The following is a 9,606-nucleotide window of genomic DNA, read 5'->3' on the forward strand; positions in this document are numbered from 1 at the left end:
TATTATCCTTTATTCATAAGAGACTAGAAGTTCTTACAAATAAAGGATAATACCGATTGCCCAGGTCTCACCACGAGGAGGTTGCTGCACGAGAGACCCGAAAGGGAGTCAGAACGAATGCAATATTCCTTCTGGCTCCCTTTCTTACAACGATGGAATTATACTAAATTACGCACGCAAGTCGAGCAATTATCGCGGAGCAAAAGGTGTGAATCGGAGAAGAAGTCTCCGATCCACGGGGGTTCAAACTTTTAAACCATGAACATTCGCACGCATTAATTTATTCGATACAATTGACAGATAAATTTATTATATCTGGCTGTTTAATGTTTATAACAATTCCTTTTTCTAACGATGTTAACGAGCACTCCCTTGACCACCTTGCCATCTAAATTTTTCGTAAAAATACTCAATAAAACTCGAAATATAGAATAACTTTTAAATCATGAACATTCGCACGCATTAATTTATTCAAAATTGATTTTTATTATATAGAAGATAATGCCATGAGTCATTTATTAATTCTAGCTACATAATTAATGTTTATAATAATTCCTTTTGCCAACGACGTGGACAAGTACTCTTATCTTAAGAGAATAACTATAACCCCGCACACGAGTGCGAAAACAACCAACGAAGCAGCTCACAAGAGCAATTATAATCCTGCATACGAGTGGGACGCTCAAAATGTAATTTTTATAAAGAATAAAATTGATAAATTTGAAGAAGACTCAATAGTCTTCATTGAAAGTCTCGATAAACATTTCAAAAGTATGAAGGACGAGTTTAAAAAGACAAAAGAAGTTTTGAAAAATATTAGTAATCAAACTTACCGTTGTTCCTTGAATTGACAGTTGAAGGTAGGCCAGGGTAACTGTAGATGACCTCTAGTCCACCTCTGGTCCACCTCTGGTCCCTCCGGTTCTCCTGGCGCTCCTGGTCCCGCAGCACGTCCGCTCACACCGCTTCCCCCGCCCCGACTGACTGACCACTGGTGAGCTCTCGCCGATCTGCCGAGCTCGAGCGGCGCCCCCCACTGCGCCGAATATCGATCGATGTCGATCGCCGTGACAATTATTGAAAAATTTATTATTTCCAGCTGGTTAATGTTTATAACAATTCTATTTGACAGCGATGTCCACAAGCAATCCCTTGACTATCTGACCACCTAATTTTTTAGTCAAAGTGGCTAATAGTTTTCGTGATTCGTAATAACTTTTAAACCATGAACATTCGCACGCATTAATTTATTCGATACAATTGACAGATAAATTTATTATATCTGGCTGTTTAATGTTTATAACAATTCCTTTTTCTAACGATGTTAACGAGCACTCCCTTGACCACCTTGCCATCTAAATTTTTCGTAAAAATACTCAATAAAACTCGAAATATAGAATAACTTTTAAATCATGAACATTCGCACGCATTAATTTATTCAAAATTGATTTTTATTATATAGAAGATAATGCCATGAGTCATTTATTAATTCTAGCTACATAATTAATGTTTATAATAATTCCTTTTGCCAACGACGTGGACAAGTACTCTTATCTTAAGAGAATAACTATAACCCCGCACACGAGTGCGAAAACAACCAACGAAGCAGCTCACAAGAGCAATTATAATCCTGCATACGAGTGGGACGCTCAAAATGTAATTTTTATAAAGAATAAAATTGATAAATTTGAAGAAGACTCAATAGTCTTCATTGAAAGTCTCGATAAACATTTCAAAAGTATGAAGGACGAGTTTAAAAAGACAAAAGAAGTTTTGAAAAATATTAGTAATCAAACTTACCGTTGTTCCTTGAATTGACAGTTGAAGGTAGGCCAGGGTAACTGTAGATGACCTCTAGTCCACCTCTGATCCACCTCTGGTCCCTCCGGTTCTCCTGGCGCTCCTGGTCCCGCAGCACGTCCGCTCACCCCGCTTCCCCCGCCCCGACTGACTGACCACTGGTGAGCTCTCGCCGATCTGCCGAGCTCGAGCGGCGCCCCCCACTCCGCCGAATATCGATCGATGTCGATCGCCGTGACAATTATTGAAAAATTTATTATTTCCAGCTGGTTAATGTTTATAACAATTCTATTTGACAGCGATGTCCACAAGCAATCCCTTGACTATCTGACCACCTAATTTTTTAGTCAAAGTGGCTAATAGTTTTCGTGATTCGTAATAACTTTTAAACCATGAACATTCGCACGCATTAATTTATTCGATACAATTGACAGATAAATTTATTATATCTGGCTGTTTAATGTTTATAACAATTCCTTTTTCTAACGATGTTAACGAGCACTCCCTTGACCACCTTGCCATCTAAATTTTTCGTAAAAATACTCAATAAAACTCGAAATATAGAATAACTTTTAAATCATGAACATTCGCACGCATTAATTTATTCAAAATTGATTTTTATTATATAGAAGATAATGCCATGAGTCATTTATTAATTCTAGCTACATAATTAATGTTTATAATAATTCCTTTTGCCAACGACGTGGACAAGTACTCTTATCTTAAGAGAATAACTATAACCCCGCACACGAGTGCGAAAACAACCAACGAAGCAGCTCACAAGAGCAATTATAATCCTGCATACGAGTGGGACGCTCAAAATGTAATTTTTATAAAGAATAAAATTGATAAATTTGAAGAAGACTCAATAGTCTTCATTGAAAGTCTCGATAAACATTTCAAAAGTATGAAGGACGAGTTTAAAAAGACAAAAGAAGTTTTGAAAAATATTAGTAATCAAACTTACCGTTGTTCCTTGAATTGACAGTTGAAGGTAGGCCAGGGTAACTGTAGATGACCTCTAGTCCACCTCTGGTCCACCTCTGGTCCCTCCGGTTCTCCTGGCGCTCCTGGTCCCGCAGCACGTCCGCTCACACCGCTTCCCCCGCCCCGACTGACTGACCACTGGTGAGCTCTCACCGATCTGCCGAGCTCGAGCGGCGCCCCCCACTCCGCCGAATATCGATCGATGTCGATCGCCGTGACAATTATTGAAAAATTTATTATTTCCAGCTGGTTAATGTTTATAACAATTCTATTTGACAGCGATGTCCACAAGCAATCCCTTGACTATCTGACCACCTAATTTTTTAGTCAAAGTGGCTAATAGTTTTCGTGATTCGTAATAACTTTTAAACCATGAACATTCGCACGCATTAATTTATTCGATACAATTGACAGATAAATTTATTATATCTGGCTGTTTAATGTTTATAACAATTCCTTTTTCTAACGATGTTAACGAGCACTCCCTTGACCACCTTGCCATCTAAATTTTTCGTAAAAATACTCAATAAAACTCGAAATATAGAATAACTTTTAAATCATGAACATTCGCACGCATTAATTTATTCAAAATTGATTTTTATTATATAGAAGATAATGCCATGAGTCATTTATTAATTCTAGCTACATAATTAATGTTTATAATAATTCCTTTTGCCAACGACGTGGACAAGTACTCTTATCTTAAGAGAATAACTATAACCCCGCACACGAGTGCGAAAACAACCAACGAAGCAGCTCACAAGAGCAATTATAATCCTGCATACGAGTGGGACGCTCAAAATGTAATTTTTATAAAGAATAAAATTGATAAATTTGAAGAAGACTCAATTGTCTTCATTGAAAGTCTCGATAAACATTTCAAAAGTATGAAGGACGAGTTTAAAAAGACAAAAGAAGTTTTGAAAAATATTAGTAATCAAACTTACCGTTGTTCCTTGAATTGACAGTTGAAGGTAGGCCAGGGTAACTGTAGATGACCTCTAGTCCACCTCTGGTCCACCTCTGGTCCCTCCGGTTCTCCTGGCGCTCCTGGTCCCGCAGCACGTCCGCTCACACCGCTTCCCCCGCCCCGACTGACTGACCACTGGTGAGCTCTCGCCGATCTGCCGAGCTCGAGCGGCGCCCCCCACTGCGCCGAATATCGATCGATGTCGATCGCCGTGACAATTATTGAAAAATTTATTATTTCCAGCTGGTTAATGTTTATAACAATTCTATTTGACAGCGATGTCCACAAGCAATCCCTTGACTATCTGACCACCTAATTTTTTAGTCAAAGTGGCTAATAGTTTTCGTGATTCGTAATAACTTTTAAACCATGAACATTCGCACGCATTAATTTATTCGATACAATTGACAGATAAATTTATTATATCTGGCTGTTTAATGTTTATAACAATTCCTTTTTCTAACGATGTTAACGAGCACTCCCTTGACCACCTTGCCATCTAAATTTTTCGTAAAAATACTCAATAAAACTCGAAATATAGAATAACTTTTAAATCATGAACATTCGCACGCATTAATTTATTCAAAATTGATTTTTATTATATAGAAGATAATGCCATGAGTCATTTATTAATTCTAGCTACATAATTAATGTTTATAATAATTCCTTTTGCCAACGACGTGGACAAGTACTCTTATCTTAAGAGAATAACTATAACCCCGCACACGAGTGCGAAAACAACCAACGAAGCAGCTCACAAGAGCAATTATAATCCTGCATACGAGTGGGACGCTCAAAATGTAATTTTTATAAAGAATAAAATTGATAAATTTGAAGAAGACTCAATAGTCTTCATTGAAAGTCTCGATAAACATTTCAAAAGTATGAAGGACGAGTTTAAAAAGACAAAAGAAGTTTTGAAAAATATTAGTAATCAAACTTACCGTTGTTCCTTGAATTGACAGTTGAAGGTAGGCCAGGGTAACTGTAGATGACCTCTAGTCCACCTCTGATCCACCTCTGGTCCCTCCGGTTCTCCTGGCGCTCCTGGTCCCGCAGCACGTCCGCTCACCCCGCTTCCCCCGCCCCGACTGACTGACCACTGGTGAGCTCTCGCCGATCTGCCGAGCTCGAGCGGCGCCCCCCACTCCGCCGAATATCGATCGATGTCGATCGCCGTGACAATTATTGAAAAATTTATTATTTCCAGCTGGTTAATGTTTATAACAATTCTATTTGACAGCGATGTCCACAAGCAATCCCTTGACTATCTGACCACCTAATTTTTTAGTCAAAGTGGCTAATAGTTTTCGTGATTCGTAATAACTTTTAAACCATGAACATTCGCACGCATTAATTTATTCGATACAATTGACAGATAAATTTATTATATCTGGCTGTTTAATGTTTATAACAATTCCTTTTTCTAACGATGTTAACGAGCACTCCCTTGACCACCTTGCCATCTAAATTTTTCGTAAAAATACTCAATAAAACTCGAAATATAGAATAACTTTTAAATCATGAACATTCGCACGCATTAATTTATTCAAAATTGATTTTTATTATATAGAAGATAATGCCATGAGTCATTTATTAATTCTAGCTACATAATTAATGTTTATAATAATTCCTTTTGCCAACGACGTGGACAAGTACTCTTATCTTAAGAGAATAACTATAACCCCGCACACGAGTGCGAAAACAACCAACGAAGCAGCTCACAAGAGCAATTATAATCCTGCATACGAGTGGGACGCTCAAAATGTAATTTTTATAAAGAATAAAATTGATAAATTTGAAGAAGACTCAATAGTCTTCATTGAAAGTCTCGATAAACATTTCAAAAGTATGAAGGACGAGTTTAAAAAGACAAAAGAAGTTTTGAAAAATATTAGTAATCAAACTTACCGTTGTTCCTTGAATTGACAGTTGAAGGTAGGCCAGGGTAACTGTAGATGACCTCTAGTCCACCTCTGGTCCACCTCTGGTCCCTCCGGTTCTCCTGGCGCTCCTGGTCCCGCAGCACGTCCGCTCACACCGCTTCCCCCGCCCCGACTGACTGACCACTGGTGAGCTCTCACCGATCTGCCGAGCTCGAGCGGCGCCCCCCACTCCGCCGAATATCGATCGATGTCGATCGCCGTGACAATTATTGAAAAATTTATTATTTCCAGCTGGTTAATGTTTATAACAATTCTATTTGACAGCGATGTCCACAAGCAATCCCTTGACTATCTGACCACCTAATTTTTTAGTCAAAGTGGCTAATAGTTTTCGTGATTCGTAATAACTTTTAAACCATGAACATTCGCACGCATTAATTTATTCGATACAATTGACAGATAAATTTATTATATCTGGCTGTTTAATGTTTATAACAATTCCTTTTTCTAACGATGTTAACGAGCACTCCCTTGACCACCTTGCCATCTAAATTTTTCGTAAAAATACTCAATAAAACTCGAAATATAGAATAACTTTTAAATCATGAACATTCGCACGCATTAATTTATTCAAAATTGATTTTTATTATATAGAAGATAATGCCATGAGTCATTTATTAATTCTAGCTACATAATTAATGTTTATAATAATTCCTTTTGCCAACGACGTGGACAAGTACTCTTATCTTAAGAGAATAACTATAACCCCGCACACGAGTGCGAAAACAACCAACGAAGCAGCTCACAAGAGCAATTATAATCCTGCATACGAGTGGGACGCTCAAAATGTAATTTTTATAAAGAATAAAATTGATAAATTTGAAGAAGACTCAATAGTCTTCATTGAAAGTCTCGATAAACATTTCAAAAGTATGAAGGACGAGTTTAAAAAGACAAAAGAAGTTTTGAAAAATATTAGTAATCAAACTTACCGTTGTTCCTTGAATTGACAGTTGAAGGTAGGCCAGGGTAACTGTAGATGACCTCTAGTCCACCTCTGGTCCACCTCTGGTCCCTCCGGTTCTCCTGGCGCTCCTGGTCCCGCAGCACGTCCGCTCACACCGCTTCCCCCGCCCCGACTGACTGACCACTGGTGAGCTCTCGCCGATCTGCCGAGCTCGAGCGGCGCCCCCCACTCCGCCGAATATCGATCGATGTCGATCGCCGTGACAATTATTGAAAAATTTATTATTTCCAGCTGGTTAATGTTTATAACAATTCTATTTGACAGCGATGTCCACAAGCAATCCCTTGACTATCTGACCACCTAATTTTTTAGTCAAAGTGGCTAATAGTTTTCGTGATTCGTAATAACTTTTAAACCATGAACATTCGCACGCATTAATTTATTCGATACAATTGACAGATAAATTTATTATATCTGGCTGTTTAATGTTTATAACAATTCCTTTTTCTAACGATGTTAACGAGCACTCCCTTGACCACCTTGCCATCTAAATTTTTCGTAAAAATACTCAATAAAACTCGAAATATAGAATAACTTTTAAATCATGAACATTCGCACGCATTAATTTATTCAAAATTGATTTTTATTATATAGAAGATAATGCCATGAGTCATTTATTAATTCTAGCTACATAATTAATGTTTATAATAATTCCTTTTGCCAACGACGTGGACAAGTACTCTTATCTTAAGAGAATAACTATAACCCCGCACACGAGTGCGAAAACAACCAACGAAGCAGCTCACAAGAGCAATTATAATCCTGCATACGAGTGGGACGCTCAAAATGTAATTTTTATAAAGAATAAAATTGATAAATTTGAAGAAGACTCAATAGTCTTCATTGAAAGTCTCGATAAACATTTCAAAAGTATGAAGGACGAGTTTAAAAAGACAAAAGAAGTTTTGAAAAATATTAGTAATCAAACTTACCGTTGTTCCTTGAATTGACAGTTGAAGGTAGGCCAGGGTAACTGTAGATGACCTCTAGTCCACCTCTGGTCCACCTCTGGTCCCTCCGGTTCTCCTGGCGCTCCTGGTCCCGCAGCACGTCCGCTCACACCGCTTCCCCCGCCCCGACTGACTGACCACTGGTGAGCTCTCACCGATCTGCCGAGCTCGAGCGGCGCCCCCCACTCCGCCGAATATCGATCGATGTCGATCGCCGTGACAATTATTGAAAAATTTATTATTTCCAGCTGGTTAATGTTTATAACAATTCTATCTGACAGCGATGTCCACAAGCAATCCCTTGACTATCTGACCACCTAATTTTTTAGTCAAAGTGGCTAATAGTTTTCGTGATTCGTAATAACTTTTAAACCATGAACATTCGCACGCATTAATTTATTCGATACAATTGACAGATAAATTTATTATATCTGGCTGTTTAATGTTTATAACAATTCCTTTTTCTAACGATGTTAACGAGCACTCCCTTGACCACCTTGCCATCTAAATTTTTCGTAAAAATACTCAATAAAACTCGAAATATAGAATAACTTTTAAATCATGAACATTCGCACGCATTAATTTATTCAAAATTGATTTTTATTATATAGAAGATAATGCCATGAGTCATTTATTAATTCTAGCTACATAATTAATGTTTATAATAATTCCTTTTGCCAACGACGTGGACAAGTACTCTTATCTTAAGAGAATAACTATAACCCCGCACACGAGTGCGAAAACAACCAACAAAGCAGCTCACAAGAGCAATTATAATCCTGCATACGAGTGGGACGCTCAAAATGTAATTTTTATAAAGAATAAAATTGATAAATTTGAAGAAGACTCAATAGTCTTCATTGAAAGTCTCGATAAACATTTCAAAAGTATGAAGGACGAGTTTAAAAAGACAAAAGAAGTTTTGAAAAATATTAGTAATCAAACTTACCGTTGTTCCTTGAATTGACAGTTGAAGGTAGGCCAGGGTAACTGTAGATGACCTCTAGTCCACCTCTGGTCCACCTCTGGTCCCTCCGGTTCTCCTGGCGCTCCTGGTCCCGCAGCACGTCCGCTCACCCCGCTTCCCCCGCCCCGACTGACTGACCACTGGTGAGCTCTCGCCGATCTGCCGAGCTCGAGCGGCGCCCCCCACTCCGCCGAATATCGATCGATGTCGATCGCCGTGACAATTATTGAAAAATTTATTATTTCCAGCTGGTTAATGTTTATAACAATTCTATTTGACAGCGATGTCCACAAGCAATCCCTTGGCTATCTGACCACCTAATTTTTTAGTCAAAGTGGCTAATAGTTTTCGTGATACGTAATAACTTTTAAACCATAACATTCGCACGCATTAATTTATTCGATACAATTGACAGATAAATTTATTATATCTGGCTGTTTAATGTTTATAACAATTCCTTTTTCTAACGATGTTAACGAGCACTCCCTTGACCACCTTGCCTTCTAAATTTTTCGTAAAAATACACAATAAAACTCGAAATATAGAATAACTTTTAAACCATGAATATTCGCACGCATTAATTCATTCGATACAATTCACAGATGAATTTATTATATCTGGCTGTTTAATGTTCATAACAATTCCTTTTTCTAACGATGTTAACGAGCACTCCCTTGACCACCTTGCCATCTAATTTTTTCGTAAAAATAGACAATAAAACTCGAAATATAGAATAACTTTTAAACCATGAACATTCGCACGCATTAATTTATTCAAAAAAGTAAAGTCTTTTCAAAATATTTCTGTCCAGATCGATTCTTGGAACATTTATGTATAAAAAAATGAAAGGTAATAATTCTCGTTTATGAAATGTTTTGAAATTACAAACTGAGGTGTCTCATATAAAATTTGAAATAGGAATAGTTGATTTTCCCAAAAAAGTATGCTTCAATAATATATTTCTAAGAATTTTTGTCCTTGAGTTTTGCTTTTAATATTGAAACCAACATCGTCTGAAA

This window comes from Lasioglossum baleicum, chromosome 3 (assembly GCF_051020765.1).
Source record: "Lasioglossum baleicum chromosome 3, iyLasBale1, whole genome shotgun sequence".
NCBI lineage: Eukaryota > Metazoa > Arthropoda > Insecta > Hymenoptera > Halictidae > Lasioglossum > Lasioglossum baleicum.